This window comes from Staurois parvus, unplaced genomic scaffold, assembly GCF_062004578.1.
Source record: "Staurois parvus isolate SC_StPar_1 unplaced genomic scaffold, SC_StPar_1.0 ptg000440l, whole genome shotgun sequence".
NCBI lineage: Eukaryota > Metazoa > Chordata > Amphibia > Anura > Ranidae > Staurois > Staurois parvus.
In genome coordinates, this window is record NW_028318236.1 from 4,966,089 (window position 1) to 4,989,757 (window position 23,669).

At 50.5% G+C, this 23,669-nt stretch overlaps 2 long non-coding RNA genes across 2 annotated transcripts in view; both read right to left on the reverse strand.

Moving 5' to 3' along the window:
• The window catches only part of LOC149454025 (uncharacterized), a 292,751-nt gene that overhangs the window by 152,871 nt on the left and 116,211 nt on the right, over positions 1-23,669 (reverse strand). The gene's annotated exons all lie outside the window — the stretch shown is intronic.
• The window catches only part of LOC149454026 (uncharacterized), an 85,858-nt gene continuing 79,466 nt past the window's right edge, over positions 17,278-23,669 (reverse strand). The window contains exon 2 of the long non-coding RNA XR_016314395.1: positions 17,278-17,600. This is a non-coding gene — a long non-coding RNA (uncharacterized LOC149454026). The remainder of the gene's footprint in view (positions 17,601-23,669) is intronic.

The window sequence follows — 23,669 nt, forward strand, 5'->3', positions numbered from 1 at the left end:
AGAAATTACTCATTACAATAAGATAAAATAAGTTAAATAGATCAAATATAAATAATTGGGTATTTGTGATGGAAGTGAAAATGTCCCAAAAAAAAAATGTTTTAAATAAATATATATAGACACACACACACATATATATTTTGTAAGTTTGTCTACTTATGAAGAAATGAAGGGTCTATAATTTTTATCATAGGTATATTTTAAATGATAGAGACAGAATATCAACCAAAATATCGAGGTGCCGTGAAGAGGCTCTCCAGCTTACACATGTGTTTGCAAATGCGTGCTAAATAAATCCCTGTCTTTAACGCATAATGTTAGGCTAATTTGGTTTGTTTGCAAGATGATTGGTAAGTTAAACTGGGAATTTTTCTCTTTTATTGCTTGACATGCATTGCCCTTCCATGTACTCCTTGCTGTGAAGGGCAGTTATAAACTGGGGCACTGGCCATTTTTTGTACTCTTGACTTGTTGGTGAGGGGGCGCACTGGACACCTTGGCTGTTATTGTGCTACATGCTGGGTATCCAGTGCGCTCCTGCACCTTTAAGGAGGGTTGGGCTCCCTCAGGTTCACCTGCCCTCAGTCTATCCATTAAATACATGTGCCTCTACTATGGGGGCTCTCAAAATTTGTAGAGTTAGGAACTACAGAATATCGGGTTGCCGTGAAGAGGCTTTGCAGCTTAAGCATGTGTTTTCAAATGTGTGCTAACTAAACCCCTGTTTTTAATGCATACTGTTAGACAGGTTAATTTGGTTTGTTTGCAAGCTGGTTGGTAAGATGAGCTGGGAATTTTTCTCTTTTATTGTTTGACATGCGTCACCCTTCCATGTGTTCTTTGCTGTGAAGGCCAGTTATAGACTGGGGCCGTGGCCATTTTTTGTACGCTTGATTTTATACACCTATGGTCATGGACATGATTGGATCACCTGAATCAAATGGATTTGAAGGGGTGTCCCAGTACTTTTGCCAATATATTGTGTGTGTGTATATATATATAGTATTAGGACACCTGCCTTTACATGAACTTTAATGGCACCCCAGTCTTAGTCTTAAGGGTTCAATATTGAGTTGACCCACCCATTGCAGCTATAACAACTTCAACTCTTCTAGGAAGGCTGTCCACAAGGTTTAGGTGTGTCTATGGGAATGTTTGACCATTCTTCCAGAAGCGAATTTGTGGGGTCAGCCACTGATGTCAAACAAAAAGGCCTGGCTCACAGTCTCTGCTCTAATTCATCCCAAAGGTGTTCTATTGGGTTGAGGTCAGGACTCTGTGCAGGCCAGTCAAGTTTCTTCACCCCAAACTCGCTCATCCATGTCTTTATGGACCTTGCTTCGTATTGGTGCGCAATCATGTTGCAACAGGAAAGAGCCATCCCCAAACTGTCCGCACAAAGTTGGAAGCATAAAATTGTCCAAAATGTCTTGGTATGCTGACGCCTTAAGAGTTCCCTTCATTGGAACTAAGGGGCCAAGCCCAACCCCTTGAAAACATCCCCACACCATAATGCCCGTCTACCAAACTTTACACTTGGCACAATGCAGTCAGGCAAGTACCGTTCTCCTGGCAACTGCAAAGCTCAGACACGTCCATCAGATTGCTAGACGGAGAAGTGTGATTCCTCACTCCAGAGAACACGTCTCCACTGCTCCAGAGTCCAGTAGCGGTGTACTTTACACCACTACATCAGACGCTTTGCATTGCACTTGGTGATGTAAGGCTTGGATGCAGCTGCTTGGCCATGGAAATTCCTTCCATGAAGCTCTCTACGTACTGCTGTTGTGCTACTCTGAAGGCCACATGATGTTTGGAGATCTTTATCGATTGACAGTTGGCGACGTCTGCGCACTGTGCGCTTCAGCATGCACTGACCCCACTCATTTTACGTGGCCTACCACTATGTGGCCGAGTTGCTGTTGTTCCCAGTTGCTTCCACTTTGTTATAATACCGCTAACAGTTGACCGTGGAATATTTATCAGCAAGGAAATGTCATGGATGGACTTATTGCACAGGTGGCAACCTGTCATGGTACCACGCATGAATTCTCTGAGCTCCTCAGAGCGACCCATTCTTTCACAAATGTTTGTAGAAGCAGTTTGAATGCCTAGGTGCTTGATTTTATACACCTGTGGCCATGGAGGTGATTGGAACACCTAAACCCAATGATTTGGAGGGCTGGCCCAATACTTTTATATATACAATACAATTTAGTGTATATACCATATATACATTTTCTAAAAATTAGCACTTGACAAGCGGAGAATAAAATAAAAATGTAATTTCTTAATGGTTTCAAAGTATTTTAACCACTTGCTTACTGGGCACTATTACCCTCTTCATGCCCAGACCAATATTCAGCTTTCGGCACTGTCATATTGTGACTGACAATTACTCAGTCATGCAACACTGTACCCATATGACATTTTTGTCCTTTTATTTTTACAGGCAAGGCAAAAAACATTGTCGAAAAACAGGCCAGGGTCAACTAAGGTAAAAGACAATGGCATGGTTATTTGAGGCAGCAAGCAAATGATCAGCAGAGATATTGAAAACTGGTAAATGGCAGGATGTTAGAAATATGGGCTAATATTTTAGTGACGTGTGAAAATATTGGAAGCAGGCCTGGTTGGGAGGGGCACTGGGGACAATGAAAACTGGTGTCTCTTCTAACTCCTCCTCTGCTGCATACCCAACATCTTTTTTTGCCTCTTTGGCCTGCTTTTGTATGTAGAATGCTGTCAGGGAAATGGCACTCATGAAGTCTGCTCACAGAATTGGAACAAATGCTTTCTGGGGAGGATCCTTGCTGGTAGATAAGTGACCTGACGATTTCTTCTATAAATTTGTGGAAGGCGGTTAGTCTTTCTGTGGATTTGGTGTAGGTGACATAAATTGCAACTTTCTTACACCAGAAACTGGACCTTCTTGTAGCTAAAAAGGGCTGTAACATCTGATTGTTGAAATCCACACTCCCCAACCCCCATGTAGAGATTATAATCTTGGATGCAAGCAGGCTTTCGAATGGCACCATGTCTTCCAGTAATTTTCACTGAGGATGGTGGACAGGATGTAAACGTTTCTCTTATCCTTCCACTTCAGGACCAGCACTTTTTTGTTTCTTAGATTTGCAAATTCCTGCCTTTGTAGCCTGGTGTTCACTAGAGCTTGCAGGAAGCCCTTCCTGTTTTTCTGGGAGGTACCGCAGGCCAAGGTTTTCTCATGGTACATAGGAAGATGTGATAGCCTTTTTGGAAAAGTGGAAAAGCCAGGTCTCAGACAATTTTTCCACTTGTGGCGATATAGGTTGGGCACTTGGGGCAGGAGCTAGGAATCTTTATTCTCGTACACACGGAATGCATACAAACATCCAGTGGCTCTTTCACAAAACTTGTAAAGCTTTACTCCATATCTGGCCCTTTTGCTTGGAATATATTGCTTGATTCCCAGCCGGCAAGTGAAGTGGACAAGGGATTCATCCACACATAAGTTTTGTTCAGGGACATAAACTTCAGCAAATCTTTGGGGAAAAAAATTAAGAAGTGGACGAATTTTGTATAATTTGTCACAGTTGGGATGATCTCATGGAGGGCACTGGGTATTATCACTGAACTGAAGCAATCGCATGATCATCTCATAGCATGATCTGGGCATTACAGCAGAATAAATTGGCATGTGGTGGATTGGGTGTGTGGTCCAGTACGTCCTTCATTTTTTTTTTTGTGAGCCCCATGTTAAGGGTGAGGCCCAAAAATAACTTAAATTCCTCCATTGTAAGAGGTCTCCATTCAAATGGACGGGCATAGAATGAACTGGGGTTGTTAGTAATGAATTGTTGAGCAAAAAGGTTTGCCTGGTCCACAATAAAATGAAGTAAACTGTGGGGCAAAAATAAATAAAAAAATCAATTTCTGAAATATTTTCAGTGTTGTCCTGCACACCTGGCTGTGCAGTGAAAAGGGGAATGCTTGCTGATCCTGAGATGGAGGGCAGTCATATTGGGTTGGCAACAGCGCCTGGGAGGTATGTTTGGGCCCTGATTCTTGGGGTTTGATGGGATATTCCAGTGCTGGTACTGGGTGTTTCATCCATGGGTCTAGCGCCATTGGCATTTCCTGATTGACCATTGGGGTGTATGGTGCTGCTAGTGACCCTTTCCTCCTCTGATTCAGTCGCTGATCCACTACTTTCACTAGGTTCATACAATGAATCAGAATCAGACAGTGAGAGCTCCCTGCTGATCTCATCCATCTTACAGAGGATTTTGAATGCCTCCCCACTAGTGTAAATTTTTTATGACATGGCTGGTTCTGGTGGCACTGGGACAGGTAGATTGCTGATGGTGGCTGTAGGACAGGTACCCTGGTGATGGTGACTGCGTGATGATACTGTGCTGATGGTGGCTGCATAACAGTACCCTGCTGATGGTGGCTGTGTGATGGGTACTCTGTTGATGGCGGCACTGATGGACGATGTGAGACAGGTGCACTGCTGATGGGCACTGATGGGTGACAGGTGCACTGCTGATGGGCACTGATGGACGACAGGTACACCGATATGCAACAGGTACGTTGATGGGCCAAGATGGGTGACAGGTGCACTGCTGATGGGCACTGATGGGCGACAGGTACACTGATGACAGGCACTGTGGCTGTTTTTTTGCACTTTGTACAAAATGGCAGCTCACTGTTAGAAGATTCCCAAGATCTGTGTGTGAGGAGAGGAAGCTGGTAACTGCGGGTTACCGCTCTGTGTTTACAAATGTGACTGGCTGTGATTGGACACTGTCGATGACGTGGTAAAAAAGCCACGGCCAATGGCTCTTTACCTCGATTGATGATGGGCTGTGTCCAAGGAACACAGTTCACTAGCAATTACCATGCCGCACGCCCCCCAGGGGGGTGCATGTGCGGCCGGAGTCATATGACATCCTCCCAGAAGGAGAGAGCCCCCACCATTTGTCAATTGCCTATATGGCAGGTGGGAGGCGGTTAAAATAGTACATTTCACACCAACAAGAAATACATATAAAAAATTATAATAACTAAAAACAAAAGAATTAGAAGACTTCAAATTACAAATTTAAGAACACTTACAATATTGTAATATGTGCCTGACATACAGACATACGGTATGTATTTTAATATAATTTGTAGTTTTACGTCACAATCTCCACCTTTTGTCATTGAACACTTTGCATTAATTGAGAAAATGCAAACTGTTCTCCGAATAGCGCCTGTGCTGAGTGAGAGACCTCTTGTGTTCAGTAAACACATTGTAGTAGTGGTGCCTTTTATTTTGATTTGTAGCTTTCACAGGGATCTCATAGGTATGGAATATACATACTTACATTGGTCCAAGCTGGACAGCTATATAAAAAAATGCCACATCATCAACTTCAAATTGCAAATTCCTTCATTTAGTATCCCACAACAAGCAATCAGAATTGAGTTATACTGGCATGACCTTAGCAGAGTAAATTTTGAGTGGTTGTGTTACTCTAATAAGAATTCTTTGTTTAATAATCAGTGCATTCCCAAATGTGGATCCAGCATCACCTAAAATTAACAGTAGCTATACTTTTAGATTTGACTGTATACTTTGCAGTCTTTAATAAAAACACTTATTGAAAAAAAAATTAACAGTATATGCCTTGTCAACTGCCTGACCACATACAGGCTTCCAGCCCCTGAGATGATATAGCTACATCAAATGACAAAACTCTGGAGTTGCTTCAACTTCTCTTCATTGTGGGACTCTTATTTGGCATTGTTGTGAACTCTTAGGAGTGGAGACTCTAGGTTTGATTTACTAAAGGCAAATAGGCTATACAGTTTGCAAGGGAACTTGTACTTTTCAAGGGAATTTCCCCTCTGCTTAGTGAATGTATTAAATAGCCAATGTATTAGAATGTATTAGAATAGCCAATGTATTAGAATAGCCAATCCTATCTAGGGAAAATAAAAAAAAAACACCCCTAGAAAAACGAAAAGCCCCTTTCCCCTTTAGTAAGTGAACCATAACGTGTGAGGCCAGGCAGCAACTGTCAGACTCTCAAGCTGAAGAGTTAAACTCAATGGGTGAAAACGTGTTATAATAGATGATGGAATATTCAGACTTTTGCCTAAACCTAGTTGAAACTGGTCCTCTTTAAGGGACAGCGACCCTGCATATTTCGAAACTCATACCTGATTGGCAGCGATGATGTGATGTTGTGAATTATGCTTCCATTGCTGCTTCTGCTGTGCCATAAGATCAGATCACTGTGGTTTCTATAGACACTACCAACAAAGCTGGGTGGAGCAGACACATTAGCACAGTGTCATGTGCAATTCCCTATGCAGGGGAACCTTTATTCTAAATTCTGTTTCTAAGTCGCTTCATTAATCCTGTAACAACAGTCCCATGTGTCTGCTACTGCCACCACTCCTCCTTATAAAGCACACCTGTACCGTAGCACCAAAAAGAAATCTATTAAGGCTGAAGGTGGGGGAGATAGGAGCAGTAGCCATATTCTGCCCCCCCACCCCCTATTTTTTGTACAATGTCACAGGAAGTGAGAGTAAACTTTCCCTTACTCTAACCAAAAGGAGAGTGTCTAAAGTTAGGCTTCAAAGCTTTAACTCCTACCTCCAGGTTGAGCAATAAACTAAAAATAAAGTGATTAAAATATTACACCAGCTTAAAACCCAACTCTGGGCAAGTAAAAAATTATAATTTGCCTGCACTGCAAGGGTTAATTTCTTGATGTGTATAGGGAAGAGGATAAACAGTTTTTCTAACTTGATCCTTGGATCCCCCTGGCAAATGGCACTCCCCCATGCCCTGGTGGTGTACTGTCCCTCAGCATCATCACATTCAGTGCAGGGCTATGGACCCTGTTTTGGTCTAGATGAGATCAGGACCCTAGACTGATAGAGCGTAGGGGAGAAGAAGCTGTGGGAACTGGTCTAGCTGCAGAAAGGAGTGGATGACTGGGCAAGTAAATCTTCTTTTATTGTTCCTCTGAACATAAGTGAGTAATTAACTCTTGCATTGTAGGCACAAGCTCATTTCAAGGGATCATTTTTTAGTTGCCTGGAGTTGGGCTTTAACCTCTGCCTGCCCAGCCAGAGTACTTAAATGGCTGAGCGGGACAAGCGACGATCTGGGAGAATGTACCTGTATGTCCTCTCAGATATGCGCCTCATGTGTGCCTCTGTCAGCAAGCGCGACGGCGCACGGATCTGCGCATGCGCATAACGCCAGTGCGCTCTAATGCGCTGGCGCTAGGACCAGGGCGGCGGCTGCGCATGTGCACTCGCGTTTGCGGACACGCGCCTGGCACCAATGACTGCACTGGGCGCCTTTTTTAAACCAGCTCTGCACAGACACTAGTTGCCGTATGGTCTATTTATCCTGTTCCTGTGTATCTGCTGATTGACTTGTTGCTGACCCTGCTTGATCCTGACCTCTGCTGACCATCTCCTGCTCTGACCCCTGGCTCGTTTGACTACTCTCCTGGATATCCCTATTGATCTGAACTCCTGTTACCGAACCCGGAGAGTGACCTGACTATTCTTTGCCTGCTGCCTTGTGCCTCGCTGACCCCACCGTTACCGAACCGGCCCGTCTGACCATGCTTGCTACTCTGCTATCCATCCATCCTGCATGGATCCGGTCATCACTGCTCAGGCCTTTCCACCTCTTCACGTCAGGCTCTCTACTAATATATACCTCTGGCGGATCCCTCTACCACAGGCGGGTGTACTCAGGGGCCGTGACCCGGTCACTGTCTGCTCCAAGTCCATCCCCACCATCAGGGGCCCTGGTGAACAAGCAGACTGGGGCTTAGACTCCACGCTCTGGGGAATCCTGTCCTGTGGATTGCTAGAGGTAACGTCAGGCAGTGTCTGACAGCCTCCGAGGAGCTCAGCAGAGTGATCCAGTGACTGCTGTGTTCGGTAGACTCAGTGGAGCATTAATCCAAGTACCGTGCAGTGGTGCTCCACTCTGGTATCATGTGATGGCTGTGACCAATCACAGCGATCACATGTTCAGTAGTAAACATGGCTGCCATTCACACAGCCATAGAGAATTACTGTGACCACAGTGATTAATCACAATGATCAAATAGTACAGGAAAAGCACTACCTCCCTGTACCACGTGATAGCTGTAGCCAAACACAGCTTTTAAAGTAGTTCTCAATGGCTGCATTAATGCAACCAAGAACTGTCAGAAATGATTGCTCATACTGAGGATATGGGATGGAGAAGGAGGAGGACATGGGATGGAGAAGGAGGAGGACATGGGATGGGACTCGGTGGGAGTGGATTTGGTGGAACGGGAATATTGGTAGTCAGGCCCTGGGAGGCCCCAGCCTAAAGCTGTGCAAGGGGCTCCAACATTTCTGATGGCTGCCCTGAGAGCAGGAACCCAGTTTCCATTGAAAATCCATAGTGCCCATTAAAACTTAAGCGTAAGTGTAACCAGGGGATTTAGAAACAGACTTCTTTTGGATATCAATATGTGCGTTTTCTTGCCTTTATGTGTGTCTTGCAGTAAAGGAGCAGAATCTAATGTTTTTGACCCCATAGACTAAGTGGAATCCTGACAAACACAAATAAATAAGCAATTTTCAAGTGGATTTTTTAGGCACTCTCAATAACCCTTTTTTTTTTACACGTCTAAGAAATCATTTTAGACCTGAATTTTACATACCAACAAAATATGTAAAGTGATTCTAAATATTTTTTTTTAATAACAAGCATGTTATACTTACCAGCTCTGTGCAATGGTTTAGCACAGATCAGTCTGATCCTCCTCTTCTCGGTTCCCCCGCCGGTGCTCCTCTGGCCACCTTTTAGCTTACAGGTGGATGTAAAGCTAAAAGGTTTTTTTTACCATAATGCGCTCTCTGCATTAATGTACAAAAATGTTTGCATGCAGCCCCCTCCACTCACCTGCACAGAACAGGAAGTATAACATGGTTTTTATTACACAAAAGGGGAAGGTTTACAAATCACTTTAATATAAAGGGCAGTTTTACTTTCAGAGTTTATTACTTTAAAGGGGACCTTATCTCCATTAAATGGTATTATACAGCACACAAACATCCCCCCCAGCCCCCCTTTTACATTGGTACAAATAATTCATGGTGACACTCCCAAAAGACCTCAGTGGGGTTTGGTTTCATGTTGATAGTTTTGAATTTCACAATGGGTTTGACAAACACCAAACCTAGCCCAGGCGCATTTGCTCATCCCTTTTACCAGACCTGAAGATCTTCTGATGTGATGAGGGTGTAGATCTAGCCGCACTCCTCCACAGATGCATTTCTCTTCTTCTGCCTCTGTGTGGGCTCAACCCAGACTTGGGGTCTACTACTAAAGATCTGTTAGGAATTACATTTACAAAAATGATCTTTATGGATAAGAAAAAAAAAAAGGACTAACTTGAAGTTGCAGGCTCTTGTACTGTGATCCTTATTAGAACCTGGTTAGTACAGACCTGGAACCAGTATTCTATCACGTGATAGAATGACATTTCTCAATGTGAGACTGGCCTATATGAAGGTTGGCAGCCAGTACTCCATGAGGAGACTGCACTGGACCTCAGTCCTAATAAAGGTCTGTAGAAGCACATTATCACAACACCATTTCTGCTTTAAAACTGGTTTTTAATGCCTTTACTACAGACAACTCCTTTAACCATCAGCCATAACAGACAAAGAAAAAATTGCTTTACTAGTTATCCACCATCGACTAGTACGTCTTGGGCTAGTGAAGTAAAGGTTTTGTCCAGAGCTAGGCTTTCCCTTTATCCCCTTCTAATTGGGTAGAAGGTTGAAATACAAAATTCTCCCCCTACCCATATTGAGACATTGGCTGGGTAATGTAACTTCAAGTTTTGCATTGTTCCAGTTTAAAATGGTTTTCCTCTTCTTGACCGGCTACTGCCTTTTATAAGCAGTACCGTTTTGCCATGTGTCACATTCATCACCTTACCAATTATCAGTGGGCTCGTGTTTCTCAGTTGCCTCCAGCAGGGCACAGCATGGACCATCAGTGCCTAAATACCACTGTGGGTAAAGACTCATTGGGAAATCTATTGAATTGTTACACCTATGTAGTGGTATTGTAACTAGAAGGAAAGAGATTTCCAGTTATTCCCACCTTCCTACAGATATATATTGGCAAAATTTTAGCTGATTAAAAACATAAAACAATTCTGATATCCAGGATACGCTTTTAACTCCCCCATTTCTTTGTACTTGTATATGGAGATATGGAGAAGAGAAAACAAACATGTCAACTGCTATTTCTCCACAAGGTGGCAGTACAAAGTCAGAAATTGATGGTACTCTTGTGAAATGAGAAAAACCAAAACTTTGAGAAATATAAAAATGATCAGCAATCAAGAAAATTGAAAAAAAACCCACTAAAGAAAAATTTGCAAGCGTGTTTAAAATGGGGATTTTATCAAGCAAGTTGCCCACATAATCAGGAGCCTATTATGAATTTACATTTAACCAAAGATTTGTGGACTTATATCCCTGTACCTACAATCCTGAAAGTTCAGCAGCTTTGAGGAAAAAAAAATAAAAAATAAAAACAAAAACCACCAAACACATAAAACACACACATATTTTTTTTTTGTTACTCACCGTAAAATACCGTTCTCGGAGTTCATTGAGGGACAAAGCTCTACCATAGTCTTGACCATAGAGTTATAGTATTACCTTCAATAGGAGGACACTAGGCCAGAAAATGTAGCATTGTACTGCCTATGGAGAAGAGGATCAAGAAACCTCAAACAGCTGCTTGCGAAACTTCCAGCTGAGACTGACTTCTGAAGATACCAAAAACATCAACTTTATGAAAAGGTGGGCAGAGACGACCAAGTAACCACTTGAAAACTTGAGACACAGACGCCTGCAGGGGCGGACTGACCATTTGGAAACTCAGGCACTGCCTGAGGGCCCAGGGTCAATAGGGGGCCCCATGAGATGCCCCTGGTACCTTTTTCATAGTTTTTTTCGAGTTTGGGCAAGGACACAGGGGCCCCATGATCCCCTATTGCCCGGGGGCCCCATGAGTTGTCAGTCTGCCCCTGGATGCCTGATATCAAAACGGCCAGGATGCACTAATCGTCCTAGTAGAGTGTGTAATGGGGAAGGGAGGAGATGGACCCCTAATTACATAAGCCTAGATAACCATCTGCCTGATCCATTGAGAAATGGTGGTAGAGGAGCCTGCCATGCCTTATCAGGGCCGGTGCCATCACAAGACAGCTGCCTTAGTATGCCAGACTAGAGGGGTGGCAAAATGCAAACGTGTAGACAGACCTCGGAGCTCTGTTCACCATTTGCCCCTTCCATCCCTGGCTCTGTTCACATTTCTCTGTTGCCCTTTCCTCTCCCCTGAATGTTGTAACCTCTCTATTACAGTTTTTCACGCTCCTGCACATCCCGCTCCCATGCCACCTTTCTCACCCTTCTCCTCCTCCTAGCCGCGGGAGACATCTCCCCGAATCCTGGCCCTCCACCACCTCCCTCACCCGCACAACACCCTCCCGCCGCCATGTCCTACCGCAACCTAGTATCTGTCCCCCTGCTCCCTAAAATCTCCCCCCCGTTTTCATGTGCACTCCTGAACGCCCGATCGGTGTGCAACAAGCTTACCGCCATCCACGACCTCTTTGTTTCCCGCTCCCTCAACCTCCTGGCGATCACGGAAACTTGGATCCAGCCCACTGACTCTACCTCCCCTGCTGCACTCTCCTATGGAGGGCTCACCTGGACCCACTCACCCAGGCCTAACGGTCGTAAAGGTGGTGGGGTTGGTCTGCTCCTGTCACCGCAGAGCACCTTCCGAGTCTTCCCAAACCCCCCCTCCCTATCCTTCTCCTCCTTCGAGGCCCACTGCGTCCGACTATTCTCCCCAACCCCCCTGAAGATTGCTGTGATATACCGGCCTCCTGGATCCATACCCCGCTTCCTGGAAGACTTCTCCTCCTGGCTACCCTTCTTCCTCTCCTCTGAGCTACCCACCATCATTCTTGGGGATTTCAACATCCCTGTCAACCTTGACAACCCGGACACAGCCCGTCTCCTCCACTTAACCTCCTCCTTTGCACTTGCACAATGCATACAATCCACCACCCACTCCGACGGTAATATCCTTGATCTTGTCTTCTCCAACCGCTGCGCTCCCCACAACCTCACTAACACCCCCTTCCCTCTCTCTGACCACAACCTGATCACCTTCTCTATCTCCTCGTCCTCCAACGCCTACCCCTCCAAATGTCACACTACTACCAGCCGTAACCTCCGCAACCTTAACCCTGCCCCCCTCCACTCTGCAGCTGATCAACTCCACGACCGCATCCTCCCCCTGTCCTGCCCCAACTTGGCTATGACTGCCTACAACAACGCGCTGTCAGCAGCCCTTGACTCACTAGCGCCTTTAACCACACGCAACATCAGACTCCGACCGCTCCAGCCCTGGCAGACTGATCACACCAAAACCCTCAAACGACGCAGTCGTGCCCTGGAGCGACTATGGCGCAAAACAAAATCCCAACAAGCTTTCACCTGCTACAAATCTGCCTTCCGCACCTACACCTCCTCCCTCCACGCAGCCAAACAAGCCTACTTCCTGACCCTCATCAAGGCCCTCTCCTCCAATCCTCGCCGACTCTTCTCCACCTTCAACTCTCTACTCTCTCCACCCCCACCTCCACCCAGCACCTCACTCACCGCCCTTGAGATTGCCAATCACTTCAAAAACAAGATTGACACAATTCGCAAGGACATTGCCGCAACTCACACGCCCTCTCAACCCGTCCCCTCTCACACAGCTACCCCCTCATCCCCCCTCCCCCTCGACATTACCCGCAGGGACTTCGTCACTGCTCAAACTCCCTCCGACCCCATTCCCCCTCACTCAGCTACCCCCTCATCACCCCTCTCCCACGGCCCCACCACTGCTCTGACCTCCACTCCCACCCCACCCTACATTCCTCATACTGAAGCTCCCCCAACACTCCACACCTTTGACCTTACTACCATCGAGGAAGTCTCCAAGATCCTCTCTGATGCCCGCCTCACCACCTGCCCCCTCGACCCTATCCCTTCACAATTCCTACGACCGCCCTCCCCCTCCATCCTACGCTCCCTCACCCACATCTTTAATCTCTCCCTCTCCTCCGGCACTTTCCCCTCCCCACTGAAGCATGCACACATCACCCCCATACTTAAAAAGCCCTCCCTGGACCCCAATGACCCGAACAACCTCAGACCCATCTCCCTGCTCCCACTTACATCTAAACTCCTCGAGCGTCTCGTCTACACCCGCCTATGCTCTCACCTCAATGACAACAACCTCCTCGATCCCCTACAGTCTGGCTTCCGCCCCCTACACTCCACCGAAACCGCCTTACTCAAACTCTCCAACGACCTTCTAACCGCCAAAGCTAATGGCCACTATTCAGTGCTCCTACTCCTTGACCTCTCTGCGGCCTTTGACACAGTTGACCACCCCCTCCTCCTCAAAATACTACACTCCCTCGGCCTCAGAGATTCTGCTCTCTCCTGGCTCTCATCCTACCTGTCACAACGCTCTTTCAGCGTTACCTATAATGCTACCACCTCCCCCTCACTCCCCCTCTCTGTTGGGGTCCCTCAAGGCTCTGTCCTTGGGCCCCTTCTCTTCTCCATCTACACCTCCTCCCTTGGCCAACTCATACACTCTCACGGCTTCAACTACCACCTCTATGCCGACGACACACAAATCTATCTCTCAACCCCCCACCTCACCCCTTCGGTCTCTGCCCAAATCACACACCTACTGAGCGACATATCAGATTGGATGTCGCTCCACTTCCTTAAACTGAATCTCTCCAAAACCGAGCTCCTTGTCTTCCCCCCAGCCCGAACCCCACCCCCCATTGACTTCTACATCACATCCAACAACGCCAATATCAAACCCGCTCTGCAGGCCAGAGTACTTGGTGTCATTCTGGACTCCAACCTATCCTTTCAGCCCCAAGTCCAATCTTTAACAAACTCGTGCAGACTCCACCTCCGCAACATCGCCAAAATCCGCACGTTCCTAACCCCAGAAACTACTAAACAGCTCATCCACTCCCTCATCATATCACGACTCGACTACTGCAACTCCCTCCTCACTGGCCTGCCTCGCCGCTGGCTATCCCCGCTTCAGTCCATCCTGAATACGGCTGCCAGACTCATTCACCTTTCCAACCGCTCCATTTCCGCCACCCCCCTCTGCCAATCCCTCCACTGGCTTCCGATTGCGCAACGGATCAAATTTAAAATCCTAACACTGACGTACAAAGCTGTCCACCATACTGCCCCGAACTACATCACTGACCTAATATCCAAGTACCGCCCAGCACGCACACTCCGCTCCTCACAAGACCTCCTTCTCTCTAGTTCCCTGGTCTCCTCCTCCCATGCCCGCCTCCAGGACTTCTCCAGGGTGTCACCCATCCTCTGGAACTCCCTGCCCCAACCCATCAGATTATCACCTACTCTCCTCTCCTTTAGGCGCACCCTGAAAACCCATCTCTTCAGGGAAGCCTACCTCACCCCCTGCTAACTTGCTGACCTCCTCCACTCTTCCTACCACTCCATCCCCCACAGCTATCTCCTCCTGTACCACTATCCCATCCCTTCTAGATTGTAAGCTCGAAAGAGCAGGGCCCTCGATCCCCTCATGTTTTGCATTGTATTGGTATTGTTCTGTCACATGTTCTGTCCCCCTTTGTAATGTACAGCGCTGAGTGAACTATTGGCGCTTTATAAATACTGTATAATAATAATAATAATTACCTCAGTCTGTATCTCCTGCACTGTCCAGGTCTCTCACTGTTCGAGTGCCAGCATTCGAGTGGAGGGCAGAGTATCTACCCTATTTAAATTGGGCAGGGGGAGCAGGCAAGGGTGCCCCCTATCGCCACTCCTCTATTACTATTGTGAAGAGCTCTGGCCGCTATTATACGCTCTAACCCTGGTATTGCAGGTTTTTGTTACGGACATCTTCATGAAAAGATGATGCTGTATTCCGACGACATGCTTCTATTGTTAGGTGGCACGTCCATATCCTTGGAAGTGGCAATGGATACCATAACCCAAATTGGGACCTTCTTGGGGTTAATGACCAATTGTGTGAAATCTGAATTGCTGCTGCTGGATGGGAACAGGAGCCAGCCCATGACTCCGTCCTGCCCTATTCCATTAACTACCCAGTTTAAATATCTAGGGGTTACCATTTCCCCAGTCATTCCACACTTTTGCTCTCTTAACATACACCCCCCCTTCCTCACTAGATTTAGGGACAAATTTAGGATTTGGACAAAACTAACGCTGTCAGTAGTAGGTAGAGGGAATTTAATAAAAATCATCCTTCTGCCCTAACTTCTACACTTCCTGCATAACTTCCCGGTTGTGCTCCCTCTTGCAGTATTTTGCCATGTTAACTCTCACTCCCTAATTTGGAATGACCGTCCTCCCGGCTCCATTTGGAGCAGCTCCAACGTTCCCAACCCCCGGCTATACAACTTAGCGTCACAATCTCAACACCTCATAGGCTGCATGTCTCCTATCACGACCCCCAACTCCATTAGCTATGACCCCCTCTGTACAAATCACTGTTACATACACATGAAATACCTCTATCTCTGAGGCACTTGAATCGCAAGCATTTAGCAAAGCCAATAGATGCTTCCCTACATATAACCCAATGCTGAAAGTTTGGAATAAAACTAGGTACCTGCAAGGAATACAGGGTTTCACCACATACAGTGTGATTTGGTGCAATGTCTCCTATGTTGAGCTGGCTACACTGCAACAGGGCCCGAGATGGAAGAGCTATGGAATTACTCACCTCTTCCAAATTTTTAAGGATGGTGCTTTGGTACCCTTCCCAGATTTACAAAGATAATTTCCCTGCATTCATCAATGCACTTCTACTATCTACAACTCCAACATGCCATTAACCCCTTCATACCGGCGCCTCCCGGCCCTTTAAGGGTTCCAGATGCCGGGAGGCGGGGCGGGGTTTAGTGAACACAGTGACGCACCATCACGGCGGTCACATGATTGGGAAAGATCCAGATCGAAAGAGATCAGGACCTTTCCTTGAGTACCGGACATGTGCGCTGGGAGTGTGCAGTACACGCGGTCTCTGCACATATGTCCTTTTTTAATAGAAAGCAATTGTGCGGCCGCTCGGCGTCTAGGCCCAGACGCTGGGAGTGCGGCCTGCGTGAAGAGGTTAAAGCCCATGGCCCCTCTTGTGACTGGCATCTATCCCCTTCCCCGTTCTTTAATCACTTCTGTCAAAACCTCTAAAGGGTTTATATCGCAGGGATACTCTATACTACCGACTAGATTCTTTAGGCAATACCCCATGCAAGTCCTTTCATATGGGGAGGATTTAGGCCGGACCTCAGGTGACCAATGGGAGGAAGCATTTGCAGCTATTACAACTTGCTCACTCAATATGGCGCAGAGGATTTCCCAATTGTATATTTTGCATCGGGTTCATTATACACTGCATACAATGGGTATCCGGCCGACCCCGGCTGTATGAAGTGTTTAGGTGGAGAAGGTCTCCACCGTCATGTACTCTGGAGATGCCCCAAGCTTCACCTATATTGGAAAGCTGTGCTTGACATTATTCAGTTTTTCAATCCTCTGTCCCTCTAGATCCCAAGTGCTACCTGCTTAATGTTTCTGGTGAAGCCATTACCTCCGATTTCACCCGAGAAGCTATTTCAAGGGCCACAAATAATTTAATTTTAACCCACTGGAACATAGAGGATGCCCACACAAACATGACAAGCTATGGGCTCCGTGGCTGGATACCCCTGGCTTCGGCCCGCTGGAGTTGGTCCAGATGCAAATGTTGCGCAGCCCTAGGAGTTAATATATAACCCCCCCTAAGCTACTCTCATATAATGAATGGTCTGTTTGTACTCCCCCCGCGGGGACTTATGAACAGGCATTGCTAACGCCTTTAACACCCCAACACCATAGAAATGTAAGAGATGTGTCTGGAATTGTTGTATTCATCTTTCTCTTCCTTGTTCAACTGCTGTACAATTTGCTTCCTGTACCTGTCGGAGACTATTCTCAATAAACACTTTCTGATTTGTTTTTAATTTTCATTTCCATCAAACGATGGGACATCCTTTATCGACCTACAGAGGACTGAATTCAAAGACACCCCGAAAATCAAAGTGAAAAAATGATGCAGCAAGGTAATCCATTTTGCTAAAATTTTATTGAAGCAACTCAAAATAGTAGTCAGTAGTGTGAGGGAAGGAAAATGGAACAGACATTTTATTTTTATATATTTATATACCGGTCCTGTTGATGGGTTAAGGACCTTCTACGGCCCTGTTCAGCTCTCCTAGAGTAACTGCCTTTCTCCTGGAATCTCCTCCATGCTCTTGAGACTGTGCTGGGAGACAGCAAACCTTCTGGCAATGACAGGTATTGATGTGCCATCCTGGAGGAGTGGGACTGCCTGTGCAACCTCTGTAGGGTCCAGGTATGACCTCATGCTACCAGTAGTGACACTGACCCTAGTCAAATGCAGAATGATACTTATTATACAGGAATTATATTGCACCAACAATCTGCGCAGCGCCTTACAGAATAAAGGGAGACATTACAGTTACAATACAATTTGGTACAAGAGGTCCTACTCCTGAGAGCTGACAATCTAGGAGGAAGGGTTCAGTGATACAAAAGGTAATAGCAGTGGGGGGGATGGGCTGATGGAGGAGGCATCTACTGCGAGCCGCACCCGGTGCCTGGCTGCATCTAGTGCGAGCCGGACCCGGTGCCTGGCTGCATCTAGTGCGAGCCGGACTGTCATGGAAATTTTGTATTGTTGGTCGAACTTTAAATGTGTCATATATGAGTGTTATTCATATGTCTCTCGTGTGGCTTAATTAAAGCTCTGAAGGCTGCAATTGGGCCATGCCATGTACAATGTATGTATTACAGTACTCAGCTTGGTAATGGATGAGATGGCAGATCTGCGCTTATAGACCGGCGTGTATACCACCACAGCATTCGATGCGAATGCTGCTATCAGTAGACCGTGGGCCTGTATCCACATATCAGCAGCATAGTACCACATGGACTTCATAACGCAAGGCGCCAAGCGGTGTGAACTCCGTGTGTAGGCTAATGTATATCTTACAACCCATTACTAATCTGAACTGTATCTTGGATGGATGTGTTTTAATAAAGATCGTATCGGGCCCATCCAGGTACAGACTGATATTTTTAGGGAGTGCTTGTGCAGAGAATTTACATACCAATAGAAGCTAGTAGGACAGGAAATATGACCTCAGATGGCTCATGGGGGGGAAGGGGAGGAAGTCTGCTGACCTCAGAAGACTCATGGGGGAGGACCAGTGATAGATAATAGGAAAGGCTATGCTCCAATTGGAATGTACATCCTGTGTATAGGCAATCCCCATTGCATTGTTCGGTGGGAGGGGATTGACTTTATTCATGTGGGGGGCATGTGTGTATTTTTAATAAAACAGAGAGCTGGGTCTAAAATCAGCCCTTATGTGGATTGCAACCAGCCTTAGAGTGTCGTTTGATCATTCTAGGGTAACGGAGCTCCATCACCTACATCTCAACAGAAGCTAAAAGTAGTTGGATGAGCAGGAATCGTGTAGTTTGGCTGCAGTCGTGGTAAGCGAGATTCGCACAGCTTTATGGGGGATTTCTGCGCATCCAACTGCGAGTACTCACGGTAAGGAGAAATTCGTTAAAGCGAATTTCCAAGACAGGACCCGGTGCCTGGCTGCATCTAGTGCGAGCCGGACCCGGTGCCTGGCAGCATCTAGTGCGAGCCGGACCCGGTGCCTGGCAGCATCTAGTGCGAGCCGGACCCGGTGCCTGGCTGCAACTAGTGCAGGCCAAGTCCGGTGCCTGGCTGCAACTAGTGCGAGCCGGACCCGGTGCCTGGCTGCAACTAGTGCAGGCCAAGTCCGGTGCCTGGCTGCAACTAGTGCGAGCCGGACCCGGTGCCTGGCTGCAACTAGTGCAGGCCAAGACCGGTGCCTGGCTGCAACTAGTGCAGGCCAAGTCCGGTGCCTGGCTGCAACTAGTGCGAGCCTGACCCGGTGCCTGGCTGCAACTAGTGCAGGCCAAGTCCGGTGCCTGGCTGCAACTAGTGCGAGACGGACCCGGTGCCTGGCTGCAACTAGTGCAGGCCAAGACCGATGCCTGGCTGCAACTAGTGCAGGCCAAGTCCGGTGCCTGGCTGCAACTAGTGCAGGCCAAGTCCGGTGCCTGGCTGCAACTAGTGCAGGCCAAGTCCGGTGCCTGGCTGCAACTAGTGCGAGCCGGACCCGGTGCCTGGCTGCAACTAGTGCGAGCCGGACCCGGTGCCTGGCTGCAACTAGTGCAGGCCAAGTCCGGTGCCTGGCTGCAACTAGTGCAGGCCAAGTCCGGTGCCTGGCTGCAACTAGTGCAGGCCAAGTCCGGTGCCTGGCTGCAACTAGTGCAGGCCAAGTCCGGTGCCTGGCTGCAACTAGTGCAGGCCAAGTCCGGTGCCTGGCTGCAACTAGTGCAGGCCAAGTCCGGTGCCTGGCTGCAACTAGTGCGCGCCGGACCCGGTGCCTGGCTGCAACTAGTGCGAGCCGGACCCGGTGCCTGGCTGCAACTAGTGCAGGCCAAGACCGGTGCCTGGCTGCAACTAGTGCGAGCCGGACCCGGTGCCTGGCTGCAACTAGTGCGAGCCGGACCCGGTGCCTGGCTGCAACTAGTGCGAGCCGGACCCGGTGCCTGGCTGCAACTAGTGCGAGCCGGACCCGGTGCCTGGCTGCAACTAGTGCAGGCCAAGACCGATGCCTGGCTGCAACTAGTGCAGGCCAAGTCCGGTGCCTGGCTGCAACGAGTGCAGGCCACGTCCGGTGCCTGGCTGCAACTAGTGCAGGCCAAGTCCGGTGCCTGGCTGCAACTAGTGCAGGCCAAGTCCGGTGCCTGGCTGCAACTAGTGCAGGCCAAGTCCGGTGCCTGGCTGCAACTAGTGCAGGCCAAGTCCGGTGCCTGACTGCAACTAGTGCGAGCCGGACCCGGTGCCTGGCTGCAACTAGTGCGAGCCGGACCCGGTGCCTGGCTGCAACGAGTGCAGGCCAAGTCCGGTGCCTGGCTGCAACTAGTGCGAGCCGGACCCGGTGCCTGGCTGCAACTAGTGCGAGCCGGACCCGGTGCCTGGCTGCAACTAGTGCGAGCCGGACCCGGTGCCTGGCTGCAACTAGTGCGAGCCGGACCCGGTGCCTGGCTGCAACTAGTGCGAGCCGGACCCGGTGCCTGGCTGCAACTAGTGCAGGCCAAGACCGGTGCCTGGCTGCAACTAGTGCAGGCCAAGTCCGGTGCCTGGCTGCAACTAGTGCAGGCCAAGTCCGGTGCCTGGCTGCAACTAGTGCGCGCCGGACCCGGTGCCTGGCTGCAACTAGTGCGCGCCGGACCCGGTGCCTGGCTGCAACTAGTGCGCGCCGGACCCGGTGCCTGGCTGCAACTAGTGCGAGCCGGACCCGGTGCCTGGCTGCAACTAGTGCAGGCCAAGTCCGGTGCCTGGCTGCAACTAGTGCAGGCCAAGTCCGGTGCCTGGCTGCAACTAGTGCAGGCCAAGTCCGGTGCCTGGCTGCAACTAGTGCAGGCCAAGTCCGGTGCCTGGCTGCAACTAGTGCAGGCCAAGTCCGGTGCCTGGCTGCAACTAGTGAGCGCCGGACCCGGTGCCTGGCTGCAACTAGTGAGCGCCGGACCCGGTGCCTGGCTGCAACTAGTGCGCGCCGGACCCGGTGCCTGGCTGCAACTAGTGCGCGCCGGACCCGGTGCCTGGCTGCAACTAGTGCGAGCCGGACCCGGTGCCTGGCTGCAACTAGTGCGAGCCGGACCCGGTGCCTGGCTGCAACTAGTGCGAGCCGGACCCGGTGCCTGGCTGCAACTAGTGCGAGCCGGACCCGGTGCCTGGCTGCAACTAGTGCGAGCCGGACCCGGTGCCTGGCTGCAACTAGTGCGAGCCTGACCCGGTGCCTGGCTGCAACTAGTGCGAGCCTGACCCGGTGCCTGGCTGCAACTAGTGCGAGCCGGACCCGGTGCCTGGCTGCAACTAGTGCAGGCCGGACCCGGTGCCTGGCTGCAACTAGTGCAGGCCAAGTCCGGTGCCTGGCTGCAACTAGTGCAGGCCAAGTCCGGTGCCTGGCTGCAACTAGTGCAGGCCAAGTCCGGTGCCTGGCTGCAACTAGTGCAGGCCAAGTCCGGTGCCTGGCTGCAACTAGTGCAGGCCAAGTCCGGTGCCTGGCTGCAACTAGTGCGAGCCGGACCCGGTGCCTGGCTGCAACTAGTGCGAGCCGGACCCGGTGCCTGGCTGCAACTAGTGCAGGCCAAGTCCGGTGCCTGGCTGCAACTAGTGCAGGCCAAGTCCGGTGCCTGGCTGCAACTAGTGCAGGCCAAGTCCGGTGCCTGGCTGCAACTAGTGCAGGCCAAGTCCGGTGCCTGGCTGCAACTAGTGCAGGCCAAGTCCGGTGCCTGGCTGCAACTAGTGCGCGCCGGACCCGGTGCCTGGCTGCAACTAGTGCGAGCCGGACCCGGTGCCTGGCTGCAACTAGTGCAGGCCAAGACCGGTGCCTGGCTGCAACTAGTGCGAGCCGGACCCGGTGCCTGGCTGCAACTAGTGCGAGCCGGACCCGGTGCCTGGCTGCAACTAGTGCGAGCCGGACCCGGTGCCTGGCTGCAACTAGTGCGAGCCGGACCCGGTGCCTGGCTGCAACTAGTGCGAGCCGGACCCGGTGCCTGGCTGCAACTAGTGCAGGCCAAGACCGATGCCTGGCTGCAACTAGTGCAGGCCAAGTCCGGTGCCTGGCTGCAACGAGTGCAGGCCACGTCCGGTGCCTGGCTGCAACTAGTGCAGGCCAAGTCCGGTGCCTGGCTGCAACTAGTGCAGGCCAAGTCCGGTGCCTGGCTGCAACTAGTGCAGGCCAAGTCCGGTGCCTGGCTGCAACTAGTGCAGGCCAAGTCCGGTGCCTGGCTGCAACTAGTGCGAGCCGGACCCGGTGCCTGGCTGCAACTAGTGCGCGCCGGACCCGGTGCCTGGCTGCAACGAGTGAAGGCCAAGTCCGGTGCCTGGCTGCAACTAGTGCGAGCCGGACCCGGTGCCTGGCTGCAACTATTGCGAGCCGGACCCGGTGCCTGGCTGCAACTAGTGCGAGCCGGACCCGGTGCCTGGCTGCAACTAGTGCAGGCCAAGACCGGTGCCTGGCTGCAACTAGTGCAGGCCAAGTCCGGTGCCTGGCTGCAACTAGTGCAGGCCAAGTCCGGTGCCTGGCTGCAACTAGTGCGCGCCGGACCCGGTGCCTGGCTGCAACTAGTGCGCGCCGGACCCGGTGCCTGGCTGCAACTAGTGCGAGCCGGACCCGGTGCCTGGCTGCAACTAGTGCAGGCCAAGTCCGGTGCCTGGCTGCAACTAGTGCAGGCCAAGTCCGGTGCCTGGCTGCAACTAGTGCGAGCCGGACCCGGTGCCTGGCTGCAACTAGTGCAGGCCAAGTCCGGTGCCTGGCTGCAACTAGTGCAGGCCAAGTCCGGTGCCTGGCTGCAACTAGTGAGCGCCGGACCCGGTGCCTGGCTGCAACTAGTGCGCGCCGGACCCGGTGCCTGGCTGCAACTAGTGCGCGCCGGACCCGGTGCCTGGCTGCAACTAGTGCGAGCCGGACCCGGTGCCTGGCTGCAACTAGTGCGAGCCGGACCCGGTGCCTGGCTGCAACTAGTGCGAGCCGGACCCGGTGCCTGGCTGCAACTAGTGCGAGCCGGACCCGGTGCCTGGCTGCAACTAGTGCGAGCCGGACCCGGTGCCTGGCTGCAACTAGTGCGAGCCGGACCCGGTGCCTGGCTGCAACTAGTGCGAGCCGGACCCGGTGCCTGGCTGCAACTAGTGCGAGCCTGACCCGGTGCCTGGCTGCAACTAGTGCGAGCCTGACCCGGTGCCTGGCTGCAACTAGTGCGAGCCGGACCCGGTGCCTGGCTGCAACTAGTGCAGGCCGGACCCGGTGCCTGGCTGCAACTAGTGCAGGCCAAGTCCGGTGCCTGGCTGCAACTAGTGCAGGCCAAGTCCGGTGCCTGGCTGCAACTAGTGCAGGCCAAGTCCGGTGCCTGGCTGCAACTAGTGCAGGCCAAGTCCGGTGCCTGGCTGCAACTAGTGCAGGCCAAGTCCGGTGCCTGGCTGCAACTAGTGCAGGCCAAGTCCGGTGCCTGGCTGCAACTAGTGCAGGCCAAGTCCGGTGCCTGGCTGCAACTAGTGCGAGCCGGACCCGGTGCCTGGCTGCAACTAGTGCGAGCCGGACCCGGTGCCTGGCTGCAACTAGTGCGAGCCGGACCCGGTGCCTGGCTGCAACTAGTGCGAGCCAGGCCCGGTGCCTGGCTGCAACTAGTGCGAGCCGGACCCGGTGCCTGGCTGCAACTAGTGCAGGCCAAGTCCGGTGCCTGGCTGCAACTAGTGCAGGCCAAGTCCGGTGCCTGGCTGCAACTAGTGCAGGCCAAGTCCGGTGCCTGGCTGCAACTAGTGCGCGCCGGACCCGGTGCCTGGCTGCAACTAGTGCGAGCCGGACCCGGTGCCTGGCTGCAAC